The sequence below is a fragment of the Lagopus leucura genome, unplaced genomic scaffold (genome assembly GCF_019238085.1).
Source record: "Lagopus leucura isolate 7727_CA_CO unplaced genomic scaffold, USGS_WTPT01 Super-Scaffold_1, whole genome shotgun sequence".
Taxonomy (NCBI): Eukaryota; Metazoa; Chordata; class Aves; order Galliformes; family Phasianidae; genus Lagopus; species Lagopus leucura.
Window position 1 is genome coordinate 9,302,272 of NW_024962250.1, and position 20,122 is coordinate 9,322,393.

At 39.4% G+C, this 20,122-nt stretch overlaps 1 protein-coding gene across 10 annotated transcripts in view; it reads left to right on the plus strand.

Annotated features, from left to right (window-relative positions):
- NUMB (NUMB endocytic adaptor protein) overlaps window positions 1–20,122 on the plus strand; it is a 93,879-nt gene that overhangs the window by 22,197 nt on the left and 51,560 nt on the right. Inside the window, exon 1 of one of the 10 annotated variants that reach the window (XM_042894066.1) lies at window positions 11,175–11,346. The exons of the other annotated variants lie outside the window; for them this stretch is intronic. The gene's annotated coding sequence lies outside the window, so the exon portion shown is untranslated. Of the gene's footprint in view, window positions 1–11,174; window positions 11,347–20,122 lie in introns of those variants that run through there. 10 annotated transcript variants of the gene reach the window in all.

The window sequence follows — 20,122 nt, forward strand, 5'->3', positions numbered from 1 at the left end:
TTGCAGTCAGTGTCTTGGGGGGATTGTTGCAATGTTATCCTTTCCAAGCTTATATCGGTCTTGACATTTCAAACTGTGAAACTAATGAAGCCAGCGTATGCTCGAGGAAGGCTAGCAAAAAATTCTAGTATCCAGCAGGCAAAGACCTGTTGTGCATATGGTTGTAGTACACTCATGTTTAATGTAACGTAGACAGGTGACCTTATGGGGACTTGAACTGTAACATTTAGAGCATTGTTCTGGTTGTACCAATTATTTCTGAAAGCACGATGTCTGTAAGCCCTCTGAGAAATTGGGCTGACATGGCTCCCTGTCAGTGCTCAGGAGAGCTGGGTTGAGCTTGTTGCTGACTTTCACATTGAAGACTGACCTATGGTATTTCTAGCCCTGGAGGGAGATTCCTTATTAAGGGTGTATTTCTTTTCCTTATATAGACAGATACTTTCAAGACAGAATAAGAAACTATTGGTACAGCCATCAGCCATTGAGCTCAGTTCTGGTTTTGGAAATACTGAAAAACAAATAGCAGCAGAAGGATTCCCCAAACTGAAGGTCCTTGGATTTTTCCTCACACCCATCCAGCATAAAGAAATTGTACAGCACATTTTATTGTTTTTGTCGATGATTGTCAGCAGTGGCCATTAAGTAGGGTGAGATCTGATAACTGATGTGGAGATTTTCTCTGGGAAAAAGATGTGAACCATTTCATAGAATTACAGCACAGAAAAGATCATTTATGTTAGTTGGTCAGGTCTTTGCAGTTTTGTAAGCTAAGTGCTGTTTCTTTAGATGTCCAAGCAGGACTGGGTGGAGCTGCTGGTGACTGTCTCAGCAGTGTCTGTCCCATGGATCACTGACAAAACAAACAAACTGTTCTGCTTCACTGTGCTTAAGCCTTTTCTAAATGGGCGTTTTGGTAAGGAACTACTGCAACTCCAGCAGGGTTGTGTATCTGCTTAACTGCTGAGTGCTGCTAGCTTCTGGAGGAAAAGACATTTTGTCTATGAATCTTTTAAATAAAGTGCTTCTTGTTAGTGAATAGCACTTTTTCCTTCGATGTGAGTGGAACAAGCTTTTAGTGGTACAAATGAATCTGCTTTCTGTGCTCAAATGCCTGCTTTAACCGTAGGAAGTACTGGCCCTTGGGATCCATAGTCACATTTCAAGTCAGATTTTTCAAACGCTTCATCAGAACGGTGTTGATATGAACACGGTTTTGAGTGTGCTGGTCATTAGGTGGGCTTCAGATGTTCTTGGTTTCATGTTAGTAACTGGATTGTCACTTCTTGTATCAGGTAACGTTTATGCTTTTTGAATGCATGATAACAAATGGGATTGGTGCAAATCTCTTCATTCACTTTAAGTGATATTAATTTATATAGGACCTCATTTTTCTTCTTTACTTGTCTGTTTTTGGTATCTAAGTTGAATATGAGCTGAAAGAAATTGTGCAGATATGATGCATTTTCACTGGTAAAAATATTAGCTCAAACGTAACTTAATGCATTCACTAGCACGCTCAAGCAGGCACAGAAGATCACTAAATTGTTTCTGAGGGCACCACTCCAACCTTTCTTCATCTGGCATGCTACTTTTGTTCATCTGGTTGTGGAAATTAGTTGAAAGATGGAACAGCTGCGTGCTGGCTGTTTCAGTTTTAGTGTGGTTTAGGGTCAAACACAAATAGCAATACTTAAGTTGGAAATAGGGAGGACTGCACTGAACTGATTATAATTGTAAATACATTTGAGTTTTACCTAGAGCTTGAGCCAAGATGGTTGCTTGTTTTGGAACAGAGTTAATTAAAGTTCTTTTCAAAGGCTTTTTTGGTTAACTTGTTAAATCTGTTTGGGAGATGCTTATTTGTAGGAAACCAGTTAAAGATGCACTGTTCTTTCTCTATTTTTTTTTCCTTGCATTTTTTGTTGTTGTCTCTATTGGCCTTTAAATTCCTTTTGCCTTTAACAAAGACCACAAGACTCACAGTTAAAGGATTGTCCAAGAGAGCAGTAGCAGTTTGGCACAGCACGTACCTGCTTATAGGAAGAAGTTGAGCTGTAGAGAGGAACATGCATATTGTGTTGATTACTGAAAGTCGTGTGCACTTGGTAGATGGGTTACTAGCTTGAGAGAGGAAAGCTTTTGGTGTGGGGTACTATAGCCACTGATTGCTACCCTGAGAATTAGCTTCTGATACATGGCGCTTCCTATTAGCTTTTGTCAGAGGCTTGCTGAAAATCCAACTACTTCTATTGTTTTTAAACAACGCAGCTAAATGTAGTTGACAAATGCTGATGGATGGCTAAAATATATCTGGATATTTTTTGGCCTACTTATGAGGTTCAAAATTTATTTCAAGAGACTAAAATTTGGGAATAGGTTATTTTCTATTAATTGTAAAGGTGCTCACATTTTTAACTGTCTTGACAGATATCAACCAGTTAATATCAGCTATCCTGTGCATTGCTGAAGCTCTCACTGCTGTTGTTTGCTCACAACTCCTTGGCTGAATGACCTTATCCTAAATCAGGGGTCACAAGCTGTTCTTAGAACTGCTCCTAGCACCCTTTAAATGCAAGTGCAACATTTGCTACCCTCTGGCATAGAAGCTGGCTTCTGCTTATGCATATTAGTAGTTTGATCATTTGCTCTTTACAGTCAGAGCTCTTTAATGCATACTGTCCAGATCTAGTGGGCTGCTTGTGTTATTTGTTCCAACATTACACCTCCTGACAAGTGTGATGATGCTGTGCCCTAGAAACGTGGGGCAGGCTGTAAGGTGTGAGCTGATGGTGATATAGGTTGGATGACAGTAGCTAGGATGAAAGAGCTGTGTGTTCTGAAATATCAACATATGTGACCATGGGGATGCATCGTTTCAGTTTCCGGAAAGTAAGAATTCATCACAGTTATCAACAGGGAAGTTGTGCTGCTGTTGAGCTGACAGCTGTCTCCCTGTCTGATCACATTCATTCCAGTGTGTATTGCAGCTGTCAATCAGGCTCTCTATTTTTGACTGCAGGAGCAAACTTAGCCATCATTAGGCAAGAGTCTTGTGTTGTTTTGTTAAACAGGAGAGAGAGTCAATTTGCACTTAATTCTAAACAGTTGGTTAAGGATTCCTTGCTTTGTATTGCATTTAAAAGGTCAAATGCACCAATTAAAGAGGTTTTCAGAAGAAATATCGTTTCCTTGATTTTGTTCTTTTTGAATCTGAACTTAGCTGCCCCTCCCGCTTGTGCATGTGGGAGGAATGGTAGTGATGTGGAAAAGGTGTGGTTGGCAATAACTTTGGACCTCCATGTTCAGGTAACTGTTGTGTTCTTGCAGGTTGTTGAATGGAAAGAAGTCTGACTCATGTTGAGTAATGTCATATTGCCACCCCCTGCTAGGAGATCTGTGGACAGACGATAAAGGGATGCTTTCTGGGGCTGAGGATGCTAGAGCAAAACTTGCTTTTGTGCTTCCATCACACTGTCCTAATTACACATCTGACTTAAGCTTCTTGCAGGTCATCAGTTGCATGTTTGTGCACTTTGGTCGGAGTAACTTAATACTTCATTACATCCTCAGAAAAAAACAAACAAGTACTTCTGCAGCTCTTTTCCTGTCCTCTTGTCAAGGATGCGTATAGTGTGGTTGGAAGAGCCAAATGCATTGATGCTTTGGCATACAAGGGCTGCTCCAGAAATGTCTCATATTTTGTTACATTGGCCCAGTATGTCAGAGGCAGCTGTGGGTGGTATGGCAGTAGAGGTTGAACCCTCCCACAAATATTCCATTACATTTTGTTGCTGTGTGACAGATGGCACCTCCACTGGTGCAGCGTCAAATAAGGTATTGTGCTCTTTGTATCTGTTGTAGTTTCCATGGAAACAAATAGGGGGCGTTACTTTTGGAGTGACCTACATAAGGAAGGCAACCCTAAGCAATAGTTAACTTAAAATTGAAACTAGTGCACAAGATAGTAAGACTATATTATGTTAGTGCCTGGAGGCATCCATTTAGATGAAATGTGAGGTGAAATAATCCTCTTCAAACCAAGCAGTCAGTCAGTTGCAGATCAGAGGAGGTCACTGAAGTAGAGTGAAAGTATTTGTATATCCAGAGGACCATACATGCACTTAGGCTTAGACTTAGATTTACTTAATGTGAAAGTATTCTAAAACATGCATGGCAGTCTAACGTTACGTTTCTTTTCCAAAATATTCTGAGGTCACACAAGGAAGAGCCTTAGGTAGTGATTTTGAAATGTATTTGAGCTAGCAGTGCTGCTGATAAAAGCAGTTCTCTGTCAGCACGCTTGTAGTATGCCAGCACAGAGCTAATTTTTAGCTGGACAGTGTTCCTTTTCATTTCTACTGTGTAGCCACACAAATGGCACAGCTGCTACTACGTAAAAGAATTGGTACAGGTAGAAGTTCACAGCAGGAATGAAAAATGAGTACTGTTTTTCCAAAGGCAAGCTTAATTTAGAGATATGTTATACTGCAGTCACTTTTGGAGAACAGAGTTGGGTGAACGTTTACATCCCAACTTTGTTCCACTGAATGTTTAATAACCAAGGAAGAGCAGAGTGCCAACAATCATGTCTTCACCTCCTAGATTGGATTGCGAAGTTTTTTTATTATTCATAATTTTATGCTAGCAGTTCATTTGTTTAAGTATTTAAAAGAGTCCTGTAGAATGCAAATTCCTTGCTTGCTATTCTTCTTGCTGAAGTAGCATCAGAATTGTCTCTTTTACCAGATTCCTGGAGCAGAATTTAAAATTATACTGGGTCATTAATTGCTTTTATTCATTTCTGAATCAGTGCTATAAAACTCTAATGTTCTGCAGACCCCTGACTGATGTAGGGGAAGTATGAAGATGCTGTCCAGGTACGCTGAGATAGGGCTAGGAAAGTCAGAGCCCACTACGCTGAGTCTGGAACACTAATTACACCAAGAAGGGCTGATACAAGTGTATGAGCAGTCAAAGCAAGACCGAGGGAAATGTAGGATGTACTTAATACCTTTTTGTCTTGGTCTTTACTGGTAAGATTTGCCTTCAGGAATCTCAGGCCTCTGCTAATGGGAAAGCCTAGAGCAGTGAAGACAGCCTTGGTAAAGAAGGATTGGGTAGAGAGGTTTTAAACAAATAATGCAAGTCCATGGAACCTGGACCTAGAGTGCTGAGATAGTTGTCTGGTGTCATTGCAAACCTATTCTTGACTACCTTTGGAACATTATGGCAATTGGTTAAGATTTCTGAGGTCTGGAAAAAAGCAAATGTTAGTCTTCTTTTCAAGAAAGAAAGAGGTGTTTTTTTCTTTTCTTTCTTTCTTTTTTTTTTTTTTTTTTGGTTATTTTCAAGAGATAATTTGGAGGCTTACTGATTGATTGGCCTCCCTTTGCTTGAGCAGGTGTGGTGGGACCTGACAATCTCCATACATTGGAGGTCCCTTCCAATGTAAACCATTCTGTGATCTGTGGGAAAGTGGTGGAAGGAGGTCCTCTGGAAACAGTTTCCAATGTATTAAGGTCTAGAAGGTGATTAAGAGTAGTCAGCATGGGTTTATGAAGGGGGAATTGTGCTTGGCCAGCCTTGCAATGACTAGGTTGTACACGTGGAGAGAACAGCTAATACTCTGATTTTAACGTTTATTTGTGATATTTTCTGTCATAATGCCCTTGTTAATAAACTGCTGAAGTAGAGGCTAGGTAAGTGGTGAGGTAGATTGCAAGCGGACTGAGCTGCTGTGCTCAGGGAGTTACAGCAATTGGTGTTGAGGCCCGGGACTACTGGTGTTACTCTAGGGGTTGCTCATAGAGCGTGGGCTGTTGAACATCCTTAGTAATGGTCTAAGCAGTGGGACAGAATGCACCCTCAGCAAGTTTGCAGATAATGCAAAATTCGGTGGAATGGATGACACAACAGATGGTTGTCTTGCCATTCAGAAGGACCTTGACAGGCTGAAGGAATGGGTTGACAGGAGGCTTATGTTCATTAAGCCTTGACAAGCAAATCTATTAGCAGGTGCCTGCATACCAGCACTGTCATCCCCATACTTCACTGTTCTTACCATTGCCTGCTGTTGGCAGGCTCCTTGTGTTCAGACTTGGACAATATAGAGCCATTTAAACAGTGTCTAGGCTAAAAATATGCAAAACTGTTTGTAGAGAGCTATCAAAGTCCTAAAGATCACAAGATAAAAGTGATAACAAAGCATTTATTTAAGGATATTTTGAAGTGTTGAAGAAATAATTTTCTCAGTTCTAAATAATTATTCAAGTGAAACTTGATGCTTAAGTTCAATAAATGAAGGAATGTGAGAGTACCCAGGAAGTCCATCTTATGTAAAGATTTACAAGCTGAAAATGTTACAGGGGTGCTGCTGTCTGGCTCTGTGTTGCTGAACCCACAGTATATTTTGCTGTCTTGCTACAGTAAGCCCTGCTGCCACAAGCTTTGTGTAGTTTTTAAATTACTCTTTTGTGAAAATGAAATACTTTTTCAAACGTGTTTAAGTTTTCAGAACTAGTGCTGCTACTCTGTGTTTTTGTTTAAGCACATCATTTTGAGATGTTCACAACGTCTTGGTTTGTCATTCTCATCTTTAGAAATGTTTTAGCTGGAGCTAACAGTTGCAAAAAAGTTGATTATGAAAAGACAAAGCATTTAAGTGTGACAACTAAGAGAAAGCTAAATCATTTGTGAATAAGAAAATAGCTGTAACAGAACTATTGGTATTTATGTAAAGCATCTCGTAAGTGACTGTATTAATCAGTTAATAGAAGAAATGGCAAGCCAGTGGAAGGTTTTGAAGAAGGTGAGCTGGATTGATTGTCATGCTGAACTTGCATAGTAACAAAAGATTGTGTGAGTTCTGGGAGGTTTTTGTGAATGGTAAGATTTGATTGTGACCACACTTCAAGGAATAAGTTCTGTTGCATCAGTGTTGAGCCAGATCTGAGAAGCAGATCTAATAGTTCACAAGCTTCCAGAGAAAAAAAATGGAATAGCAATGAATGATGCTTGAAAAGTCCAATGTATTGTGTCTCTCCTGGTTTGTTATGTATCTTCATCACAATCTGAGAGTGTGACATCATTCCATTGCTTTGTTCTGTAAGGAGCAGTGTTACGTGACTGGAAAAACATCACAAACCGCTAATTCTAGGCATGGAGACTCATCAACATAGTAAAGTCAAAACAGCAGTACCAGAAATACAGCTTGCCTTACATGTTTAGGCACAAAGAAATGTGAACTCACTGCCACCAGTACTTGAAGGTGTTCATCTATACCCAGAACACCTTTGTGGGCTTTGCAGGTATCTTTTCACTTATGGCTGCCTGGCAGATTTATTACAGGTGGGAGTGGATTTTAATGGTGCATCAGTGTTAAACGTCCACTTGTATTCAATTAGGTAATGAAGTTGCACAGTGTGGTGGGTTTATATGAGAAGGCAGAAGCAAGGCCTGCTGGAGATTTAACAAAACAATTATACTTCCATCAGCATGTTGGATGTTAAAATAATGTTCCCTGGACTCTGTAGATTCTAAGGCACTGTTTTACAGCCACATTTAAAGGCACTTCTCAAAGCTAATTTAAAACCTGAACTTCTGAAGACTTAAGTATACTGCAGCATTTTCTGTTGACAAATAGTGTATATGCACTTAAGTGTCCATACGAGTCACACTGCAGTCAATTGCAATCAGTTTGGCAATTTCTTAGATAATCCCTGTTTGGAGGAATGTGTGAATGGAAAGAGGTTCTTGTTTTAATCCTAGTAATGCAAGCTGGAATGTGTGCTGTCTGCTGGATTGTTATTTGAAGTGGATGCCAGAAATTCTTACGATAAAATCGGCGATAATCATTCTGCCAATTTAAGGAGATGTCAGTTCCACCCAAAAAGCTTGTAGGAAACAATCTGGCGAGCTTGATCCAAGATGAGGCTGCGTGTTGGTCCTGGAACACCTCTCACTTAACCAGAGTTTGGTTATGTGGATGTCAGAAGGCAGTCTGACTGCGTGACCTTCATTTTGTTGGTTGTTTTTTTTATATGAAATTGATCTTTGAATGTTGAGATGCTTTTGGCAAGGAATTGATAAGAAAAATATTTATACAGTTGCAGCTGTATGGTTCTTACTCACAAAGGTACTTGATTCCAGATGGTCCAGATTCAAGCAGGAATTAAATAGGGTTGATTTTATTATTAAGAGCATTGCAGTCAGTTAGCTCCCTGTCACGGAGTTGACTAGATCAATCTATGTCTGTGACGGGGCAACAGGCCTCTGTCCTTCCCCCCCACTCCAGTCCCACAAAAATGGGAAGGAAGGAAGGGAGGAAGAGAACAGCGGCAACAATCTATGGAGGAAAACTTATCTTGTATTCCGGTATTATAGTAAAATAACACAATATAATACAATTTAATTGAAATTGAGATTAATAAATCAGACAAGATGAGAGAGAGAGAGTTTCTGGGACCGAGTCAAACCTGAAAAGCTTGGAACTGCTAGGAAAGCACCCTCCAGCACCCACTGCAAGGCAGCAAGAGAGCGCCCCCCCACAAGGAAGGGCCAGATCTCGTGACTGCTGTAATGTACAGGGATAGGTACCTGGGAGTGGGGCATTAACACTTTAATGCCCTGTACACTACATAATGTTTTGATGTGGAATACTGAAACCCAAAAAACAAAGAACATAGAACCATGAAACTCCCCGGTACGTGCAGCGGAGTGGCTGCTGGGTACTTTGCTGAACATTCTGAAGTTATAGTGTCGTTAACTATATCTAAAGAGATTTTCTTTTTTTTTCCATTTAAAATAGGAATAATTATGGTAGTGCCATGTCAACCCCATAGCATCACATCACAAGTGGGTCAGCAGTCCAGGAGGTTATAAAAATTGAATGGAAGGTTTTTGATAAACTTCGTTCAACCTGAAATTGGTCCTAAATTTTGCCCTGATTTTGCTGAGTATGGTTTAAACTGAACCCTAAGTGCAGTGAGAGCAAAACAGTTTTCTAACAAGAAGAGGTGACTTTTTTGTTGCTACCAGTTTGCTAGCTGGTAGCTAATGTAGTGGCTTATACTTTTAACTGCATTTTCTGAACACTTCATGTATCAATCTTTTTCTGTATATCAACCTTTTATTACTGTTGATGGAAGCATTTGTGAATGTAGCGATTTTGGTTCCTGAAAAAGAGATCTTTAATCCTGCTTTTCTTTATAGTAAAGAGTATATATTTTGAGAAATTTAACTGGAATCTGTAAATATTGGCATCTGATTTATTCAGTCTAGTTTATGTGATTTGTTATTGTCTGAAAAGCACAGTATATAAGTGTATAACTTCACAATCTGAATCAGGCTGAATCAGGCTTTAATATAAGCAAGCTCAAGTTTGACTTGGTAAATTGTCTGTGTTTTGCTGTCATTTCCACAGTGTTTTTTGTTATCTGATAAAATAATAATCTGTCTCTCAAAAATTCATTGCTGTTATTTTAATCTGAGTTGAGAACAAAGAAAATGAGTTCTATTAAATTCATTAAGAAGTTTGATCAGGAAAAAATATAGACCACTTGCGGTCTCATCTACCGGCTTTTTTCCTTCCCCATCTCAGTTTCAAATGCAGCCATCTAGAAATGCAAACGGATTGCTGACACTTGATAATTGAACTAAATACAAGAGCAGGCTCATCCAACCGTCTCATTCAAGTAAACATTTTCAAGGGCTTAGCACTAAAACAAATCCCACTGAATGAGGCTTTTATGTGGTTTTCAGTAGAAGTTTTCCTAAGAGATGATTGTTATGTTGCACGTTTCTCAGTGCTGTCCGTTTGCAAACTTTGAGGAAAAACACGGAGATCAGTGCTCCTCCATCTTGGGGAGAAATGTTAACTAAATATCAAGGTTAAAAATTAAAAGAAAAATAAGAAATTAAAAACACATTAAAACTCTGTGTAACATAGGTGATCAAGTAGTTGGTGCAAGTTTTTTGCCAAGTGTATACTTGAGAAAATAAAATTTTGACCAGTAAAACAGTAATTTTATTTAGGGGTAGGAACTGGTGAAGTTCACTTAGGAGCTCTGCACTTTGTTACTGATTTGCTGAGCAGCTTTTTCTCTTTGGACTTGGTGCCAGTCCTCAGGAACAGGGAAAATGAGCCTACTTGTTCGTTATGTTGTTATCAACTCCAGACAGGTTTGGGGACCTGGTCCTGAAAACAGACAAAACCCTTAAAAGATAAAAGCATCAGACATCGCATCTTTCTTAGTCAAAAGAATGCAGTTTTCTTAGAGAACAGACCTGGGTTATATTCTGGTAAATTCTAACTCTCTATATTGGAAGAAATAGCAAATATTTTGTTCTGGTAAGCCACTTTCAGGAAACATGTTACTTCAAAACAGAGTGGATATTAGGAATGAAAGCCTTCACACAAGAACATCTCCTATGGAGCTTAACGAATTCACTGCTGCTAGTTTCTTGGAGCTCACGTGTTCACTGGGTTTTCTGAAATGGGCTGTACTTCACTGGAAAAGCTACCATGTTCTTGGGCAATAATTTTTATAGATACATATTTTGAAAGCTAAATAAGTAACAAGTAAAACTGCATTTATTATCCTTATCTCCAAATTTGAGTGCTTGTTACTGCTTTCCTGACAGGATGTTTTGAAGGACAGTGTGTACCTCCCTTTGGGTCAAGGCAGGACAGGGAACGGATCTTCATCCTTAAGAACTGGGGCCATTTTAAACAATGATGCACCTTTGATATGTGCTTGCCTGAAGGGGAGAGCGGTATCAGCTAGGACACTTCCTCATATAGTTGTTTACTCAAAAACACGTCACTCTGAAGGCCTCAAATCTTTACAAAGTCCATGTTGCAATCTGGAGCGTGTGCAGAGCTGTAATTTGTGAAAGCTTGATTTCTTGCAGACCTTTGTACAAGTCAGTTTCAAACTCTACCCTTGCTTTACAGCTATGGTTTAGCAGGTTGATTTACACAGACGTTTTAGAAGTAGCAAGATTAATGTTGATTTTTTTTTTCCCAATTACAGCTAGCATCTCTCACATCTACATAGATTACTAGTAAACAACCTCATAGTGGAATCAGAGGTTTTGTGTATTTTGCTTTTAAAGATAATATTTTCTGCTGAAACTCTTATTACGAATTTACTGCTGCTGAGCACTTCCTGTCTTTTATCTTCATGGAGGTGTGCATTGGTGCTAGGCAGGCAGTGCTGCTGGATTACGTGGATTACTGCTGTTTATTGCATCAGTCTCTCAGTTTGAAGGAGTGTTGGTAGTTTAATTTCAGTGACATGGATGCAGCATTTCAAGAACTACTGGACACGGGGAATGCAGGCAGTAAGTATTGTGCCAGCTGATGAACGTCAGATGTATTTGTTCACACATCTGCATGCTACTTTCTGAAAGAACAGTTGAATGGCTTTTCCTGCATGTAGCATTCTGCTTTGGGGATGTTAGATTTGAAAATCTGTCCTGAAACTGCTTTCTGAAAAGGCTGGATCCCATTTTGCCTGTGGCATACATTTCAGATAGTGAGAAGGAGTCATCTTTGTGAATTAAAATGAAATAGCAAAGCTTTGTGAGGAATTGTTGTGCTGTGTTTTTTTTTTTTTTTTTCCCTTCAAAATCTGTATGTAAATCTGAGAGCTGATTACAATTCAAAGAGCTGTAAGAATATCCAGTAGTATTTTGATAAGTGTTTAGCTCTTTTGGGTGCAGTGTTGTGGTTGAATATCTGTTTTCATAAGAGGTTTTTCTTGGGGAGGGGGAAAAGACCTGCTGTGCTTAGAAAGACAATTGTGTCCTTTGAAGCATAAAATCATTGATCTAAAGCTATCAACTTCCTTCAAAGCAGAAGTTTTAAGTATTGATGCTTACCAGGAATTTAGGATTTAATTGAATTACTGACTATTAGAAAGCTGTGTGTAGCCTAAGCTGAATTTATAGAATTGTAATAGAAAATTGATGGGAAATTTGATAATGGCTAGTAAGTTCAGCAGGGATTGTTATGAATTTGCAAGTAATTCTAAGTAAGTTAGAAACACTTTTGGTGCTCTCATGGCTGCTGTAAAGCAAATCTTTAAGCTTTCAAGGGATGTGGGAGTAGGACAGCAGAGGGAGCCCTGGGTGGTGGGGCATGTAGTGATCAGAATTGCTTTTAATATTTGCAGCATAATGGTGTGTTGGCTGCTGTGATGGAAACTTTCTGTGAATACTTTTAGGGAGGTGGGGGAGGTGGGTTATAATTGTGACTTTCCTGCTGAGTTTTTAATTCTGGTTTTTGTAGAAATGAAGAGGATAATTGTTCACAACTGAGCCTTTCTGAATGTAACTGTGATGTTGTCTTTCACCTGCTGGATTGATACCATTTCAATTTTTATTTTTTATTTTAGCTAGGTGTTGCTTTCTATTCTCTACTATTTTTAATGGAAAGAAGAGCTAAGAAGAAATAAAATTTCTTGTCCTCTGAGTGAGTGTGGGGGCTGTCTACTCTGCACCTGATTGCATGGTTGCTGAGGTGATTGGCAGCAGCAGGGCAGAGTGTGCTGTACTGAGGTGTGAGGGCTTCATGCAGCCTCTGCTGCCAGCTCTGGGGCTCTGAAGACCTTTGTCATCACTATGATGAACATACAGTCCCAGTTCAAATTCCTCTTTAAGCCATAATCCTAAGTATGATAGCAATTGGGTTGATTTAGTTCAGGCAGCTTTGTGACATATGGGTGAAGGAAGAGAGATAACGTTGTGAAAGCTCAGCATTATTCTCCAGTGCAACTGGAGGTTACAAGTGAAGTGAGGTGCTGGTCCCAATGTGCCTTTCACTGTTAGTGTGAGGATTTGATTTTATACTTTGTTTACCTCAAGTCTGGCGTGAAATTCTTTTATCCAGCATTTGCCTATTGGATATTCAGATACTTCACTGCGAGTGAGTGTGTTCAACGCATAATGCTTCGATATATGTTTAAATATTAATTGATGGCGGGGGTGGGTATTTCCTGGTATCTAATAGTGGTTTAGAAGAGTTAGTCAGCAGTGGTCAGGAAATACCAACTCCAGATCAGACTGAGTTCACTTATCTTAAAAATGTTCTAAAGGTATTTCAGTGTCCATCTAAATGTGGTATGTTGACAGGGACGTTATGTGCCTAATGGCATCTTGTTTTGGTGTGTCATTAAATAATAGGTACTGGAATGTGCACTGTGTGTGTTACATGTTTGTTGTCTTGGTATCAATTGCCTCCATCTCCCCAGCTCTTGGGAAGCAGTCTCACCGTGTTGCCTAAAATCTGACTTGACTTCTGTAACTGGAAGAGTTGATTTTTGTATTGTCAAGTTAAAGAATACTTGCTAACATTCCCCGTGCTTGGCTAATGCAGTTGAAGTCTATATGTAAGTAGCACAGTACATTTCAGTGCAAGTTTAAAAATGTCTTTTCAGGTTGATCAGGTTCCTTCCCCTGTGCCCATGGCAGTAATCATTGTGTGAATCTAATGGGAACCTTTTTTTCTCCTTGAGAGACTTATGAATTGTTTTATTCCTAAATGACCTGTATGGTATTATGTATATATTATATAAACTTCTTCAGTTATAGATTAATCTTGTGCTTGTATGTATTTCTGTGCTATTGACAGAAAGTTAAAGCACTGATATCAGAGAAAAAAATGTTGTTCTCTCCCCCTCCCTCCTTGTATCTGAATTGAAGGAGGTACGTTTTGCTTCTTATACTCTCCTAATGTAGCTAGAATGCCTTTTAGATTTGCATTGGGTTTTCACAGAAGCTTGTCAATTTTTATTTTTAAGGTGGATTACCAGTCTTTTGATATGGTTAAGCAGATGCCATGATAAACTTCAGATGTCTATTTAAGAGATCTTGAAAGATAAAATACCAGGAAGGCTGAGTAATGTTTCCTTTTTAATCTCATTCATCCTGCTTAGCTCTGTTTAGATAAAGATGTGCCTCCTCCTTGCAGGAAAGGGTGCAGAGATGATAAAGCCATCTGTACCAGCCAGTAAAGTGAACTGGTCAAATGAACCAGATGTGAAATATACAGTAGGTGGCTAGTGAACTTAATAGCTGTGGATATAAAATCAAAGCCAACCCCCCAACACACCTCAACCCAAACTGTTGGTGATCCACTGTGAATGGTGTCTTGTTACTGTATAGCTTTACAGCATTTTTCTATGCAGGTTTTTTGATATTGAGAACATTTTTAAAGGGCCTGAAATTTCAGATGCTGTTTATCATGTAATATAATGCTATTTAAAAGCACTTCCAAATTTTTATGTATGAGTATAAATTCATTATTTACTCTTCTGCAGATAAGTGTTCAGAATTTGGAACCTATAAAATGTTTTTTGTTTAAAAAAAAAAAAAAGCAGTGGCAAAAAACCTCATTGTTCAGTGCAAGACCTCAATACCTCATCTTGTTTTTAAAGATCCTTACAAAAGATTAGCTTTGATACAGTTACAAGGTAAAATCAGTTGTTCGTTTATGGCTATGCTGTTCTGCTGCTGTGGGTCTACATAATACCTTTATGTGAGAGGTAATCCAGGGAAGCGCTCTTGTCCAAAAATATTGCGTATGCAATTGAAAAGGAATGGGATATTTTGCAAAAAAACATACATAGGAAAGGGAGCTGTGTGATGTGTCCTTTCTCTGTGTTTGCAGTGTGTTTGTCAGTAAGGGTGAAGCATATTTTTGAGGGACGGTAGCAGTATTTTTGCTTCCTGCAGTAGCATGAGCTGCTGCATGGCTGTCCTAGCTCTTCTGCTCTTCTTGATGAAGTGGGCTCTTTACAGCAGGGTGGGTGCTCTAATCTTCAGGTAGGTATGCCACAGTGTTCCAGCTCATCCAGGGTATCTGTGTGCTGTTACTTCTCTCTAAACTCGACAGTCTTTTGGGCTTTTGTTAGGAATCTGTGCTGATCACAATCGAGCAGCTCATGGAGGTCTTGTATGTTCATACAGGGGTCAACTCCTGTGCTTGCAATCCACTGTACAGGCCTTAGCATGCGTCTGGCATGATGAAACGAGTTCAAGAAACTGAATGCAGAGGTTGACTTATATTGAACAATCTTATGAGTTACTTTTAGAACTTATATCTGGCGTTAGAACAAGTCTTTGTAAATTCTGTGGACATTGCAGATTCTTTCCCAGAGATAACTTAGTTCAGGTACTTGCTCCAGCTTGCTCCAGTCTTTGCTGTTTAGGAAATATTTGTTGGAGGTTGGGACATGTGGGTATATGACAGAAGACACAATTGACTTTCGTAGTTTAGGATTGTTGTGAGAAATTTTGGGACTGCTCCTGACTTCTGCAGTTTTAATCTCTTTTCTGCCTTTTGATTTCTTTCCTTTTCAGTGCTGGTGCCTTTTTTTTTTTTTTTTTTTTTTTCCCCTTCTGGCTCTAATCTTCTGGAGATAAATGTACATTGGGACCTAAATGTACATTGGGGCCTATTAAGTATTGTGCTGTGCTGGAGTAGGCTGAAGCATCTTGCTGTTTGGGTTTATAGGCCTGATTAGTATGCTCAGATATCCTTTCTTCTGTAGAGTTGTTTTTGTAGGTGTGTGCTGAACAATAAGGTAGTTTTATCAGTGCAACAAAGCTGGATATTGCAGATGAAAGGATTTTTGAGTAACACTTGATTTATAGAACTAAGCATATTGTTTTGTGAGAGCTTATTTGAAGTGTTTTGCTCTGTGTGTTGCTCTGCTTCTTGCCAGTTGTTTTCAGGTTTTTTTTTTTTAGGTTATCAGCAAATGCAGCTGGAGCTTACTAAATCTTGCTCATGACTCAAAGACGTGGGAAATGAGATGCTGTGGTGTAGAGAAGCTGGTAGCTTGCAGTGGCCTCTTCTGCTGATGTCATGATTGTTGCATCGCAGAAAAGGTGTGGTGGCACCGAAGGCTTTGCGTAGGTTGTAGTGCTCAAGAACTGTTGTTGCCTGCTAAAATCCACTGGTTTTCGTTCTCCATCACAGAAGAACAGAGTTTATGAGCATGTGTACTGCAAAACAAAAAAACATGGATATAATGTAATATATTGTTAATGTTGTACAGACAATATAAATGCTTCTTTTGGTGGTATGTTGTGAATGGCTGTTGCTGTAAGCTGTGCTAGTTCTCTTGGCATGGGATGGCTACTGCTTCTGGTAGACATCCTCATGGATTGCGATTGTAACAGTGTCTTAGAAAACGTTTGCTTGTGAGTCGGGTCTTAGAACTGATGTAAATGCTACCAAAACCTAGGTAAAAGCAAACAGCTCATGACTGCTTTGGTTTGCGTGTATAGTGGTATCTTGGAGGTGTGAGATAGGCTGCAGCTAGTCATAGCTGGCAGCACAGTCATTGTAGCTATTATTTTGACCTGAGGTCACGTCCAGCTTGTTTAGGCTTCCCAGAACTATTTCAGGGAACCTGACCCAGAAAGAGGACTGGGAAGGCCCTTCCTGTTATGTGCAGCTTCTGTGCACCTAGCATGAGGGGATGTGGGTGGCGTAGGGAATGCAGAGGGAGTGTCTCAGGCTGTCCAGCACAGTGTGTCATGGCTGTGTTCTCGCATTTTGCTCTAGCTGTTTCTTTGCTATGAGTGTTGAGGATTATATTACCTGCTTTTATTTGTGTGTAGTGCAGCCAGCCAAGTCTGTTTGGCGAATAATCATTGGAGTTCTTACAACAGCAGACAAACACTTTTCACATGGTAAGTTAAGTACTACAGAAACCAGTGACTGAATTTCATAGATAAAAGTGAGAGTTCACAGGAGGTTTTTCTTCTCAAATCCTGGGTTTTCTGGATTCAAATCATGAAGATAGTTGCTAGCCCTTCTGTCTCAATTACTTATAACTGTGTCCTCTGTTCAGCTATCTTTGACCACTTGAGCATTGCTGAACTAAGTTTGTGAATGTCTCCTTCATTCCTGAAAAACTGGATGACCTATTTTGTGGGAGTTCTAAAGTTAGATTCTGTGGAAGATTGGTTGTATGTGAATTTCTGGGCACTCTGGAGAAGTTTATTCCTTATTTTAAATGGGCATCCTAGTGTAGCTGAGAGGCTTGGCTTTTTGTCTGAAAATATCTCTACTGAAAACTAAATTCAGTGAGATCGTTAAATAATATTTATAATTTTATTCTTAGTGGGAATCTTTAACCACTTGCAGTGTAGTCAATCAGTTTCTAAGTACTGATACACTGAAGCAGTTTGAGTCTTTGAAATAAATGAATTCTTTGTCTTCTAATGTTATATTTAGTAGGGCAATTTGAACGTTTGTCCAGTCAGAAAACTTTGGCTTGGATTTGGACCATCACAGAATATATTTGTTACACTAATCCGTAATTCTGTTCATATTCCAAATCCATTTCTTTGTGATGTCTGTCACTAATTAACCTCTTTAAACCTGTTTAAGGTTCCACTTTGCGACAGCTGTGCTGTCTGTGAAGTAGTTTTGCTCTTGTTTTGTCTGTATTTCTGTAGATTTTTCTTCTCAGGCTGAGGAGATAAGTCACTAATACACATGTTGGCTGCTCCCATAATCCATGGTTAATCTATATTCTAGGAATTTTAAAAGATTGTTTCCTTTCTTCCCCATTCCCAAAACAATTATATGAAGGAGAGCTGGAGCCAAAGGATCTGATCCTGGATAATAAGGTCGCTCAGATCTTTTTGAATGTTTTGCTTTATTAGACAAATAAGGTGGAATTGCTTTATCTGCTCAACAGTGGTGTTCAAATCAAGTTTTAACTCATGCTGTTTGAAAACCTTTGAAGATTAAGCTCAGTTGTTTTGGAAATTGACCTGTAGATGTTCATTTTAATAAAATGCATGGACTTAGATTACTAACTTGATAAAGCACTCAATCTATATTGAGATTTTTTTTTTTTTTACTGCAGAAGCAGGATGGGAATGAGGTGGGGCAGCTGCTGCATTTACAGCCGCCCTCTGGCACAGAAAGCATGGAACTGCTGTTTGCAGCAGATGCAGGTTTGTAGCACAAAGACAGAGCTGAGGGCAGGCTGCTGGTGCTCCATAGCCTCAACAGCGTTGTCAAGCATATCCTTGTGCCCTGTCTTACACGGCAGCCTGCTACCAGTTCATGTGGTTTTCTGTTGGTTTTTTTCTTTTTTTCTTTCCCTTTCCACAAATACTATTTATGTCTGGCAAAGATGAATTCAGCAACAGGGCAGCATGCATCAGTATGTGATACATGGGGAAATATGCCTGCAGCCCAAGCCCCAGATTTCAGTTGCAGCCTTATCTAGCTAATGGGTGGCTCTGTTTTGGGTTCTGAGCATGCAGACCTAAAAGTAGGCTGCTTCCCATATCTCCTCTTTTCCTTGGTTTTATATTGCTCAAAATTTATGTACAATTATCAGCTGGCTCTCTTGCATATGACTCCAATGTCCTGTGTCTACAGAACTAGGTGTTTATAGCAGGTTGACTGAAGTAGATGGCTCCAGTGGTGAGAAACTGAGTGCATGCTGTGATTCCTCTTGTGTCTACGTCAGTGAGCAACTGTGGAGTTTTGGCATGTGTTGCATTCCTGGGTGTGGTTGTAGCACAATGCAGGATAGCCTTGGTTATCTTGGCTTTATTACAGCAGCTCATCAAAGCTCAGAGGTTCACGCTATAGGCTCTGGAAAACTACGAAGAGCCTTTCATTCCTGACTGAAATTTTGGTGACCTTTATCTTTAGTTTTTTTTTTTTTTTCTTTTGTAAGATTTGAGAGAGAGAAGTTACATGAGTAGTAGGAAACACCTCACTGCGGTTTGTTTTCTTTTAAATATCATTGTGGGTAGGAAAAAATGGTCTTGGACATAGTTGTGGTTGTTTTTCAGCTTCCAGGTTTAGAATCCTAGCCATGCTGTTTTCTCTGGTGTGGATTCAGGATTGAGGAGGCTTCATTTTATAATATTAGGATGTATAGTCTACTTTCAGTCATTGTGTATGTTGAACCTTGAGAAACTTCTGAATTGTAGATTTACTGTCCAGCGTAGAACTGAGCTGTGAGTTAAGATTGAACGCAGGACTAGATATGAGAGAGAAAATGAGGAGTGAGCACAGAAAAAGGAAATCCACAGTAACTGTCAAAATGACACGTGAACTGCAGCCCTCTCTTGTATCAAGGCATTCCCAGCAGGCAGCATGAGTGTGACTGTGCTGGAAACTTAGTGCTGGCATCAGTCAAACTTAAGACTTGCAAAAGCTAAGAAAGTTTGTGTTGTCATAACACTGAGTTACTTCACAGAAATGTTTCTACATAATCCTTTTATGGACAGAGATGTAGGTCAGCTTCCTGTGGTCTTATTTCATGAGAGACAGAGACAGACAGAGGAAGATGGAAGAAGAGAATAAGATATTTTCCCATGTGGCCTTTTCCTGTATAATTTTTTGTCGTACACAGTGAGGGAACAATAAAATAGAAAACTCATTCAAATATGTAAGCTCTTTAAAAGAAAAAAAAAATTGAGTGGCTTAACTAGACTGCCCTTGCAAGTTCTAACGTTACTTGTTTTGCATGCAGGTCGTCTTTCATGAAATTTATTTGTGTGGTAAAATGCTGAGTGTAAATAACTGAAAAGCGCATTATTGCATAGATGAATGATCTTTCTGTGCAATATTTATAAGTTTGCACGCTTTGCCTAACCACTGGAAAAAAACAGTTTGACATAACTCCGAAATGTCCTTGGTGTGAAATCTGAGTAAAGGTAGTTTGTGGCTTCCAACAGTCTTTTTTGAGGCATGCAATTTGAATGCCTGCGGTCACTTGCATATTTTTACTGTCATGAGGCTAAATTGGCCAAAGAAACATACAGTAGCTGTTGAGATCTTCTCCTAATTTTTGCCAGCTCTCTGATGCTCCTTTTTTTCTGAATAGGTTTCCAAACTCTCAGTCTTGATGCTGGGAAATTAGTGTGACGAAATGCTTATATTTACAAGGGTGGACTTTATATAAATGCTTTCAGCATCTCTGTCTGTAGCAGAGATCCAGGCTGATACAAATGTCAAAAGAAACGTATTTTAGGAGACGAGAAGCTCTGTACTTCATGTCTGAGCATTGTTCTCCTCCCCAGAAACAAGCACTGCTGGAAGGGAGTGCTGCCTGAAGCAATGGTAGCT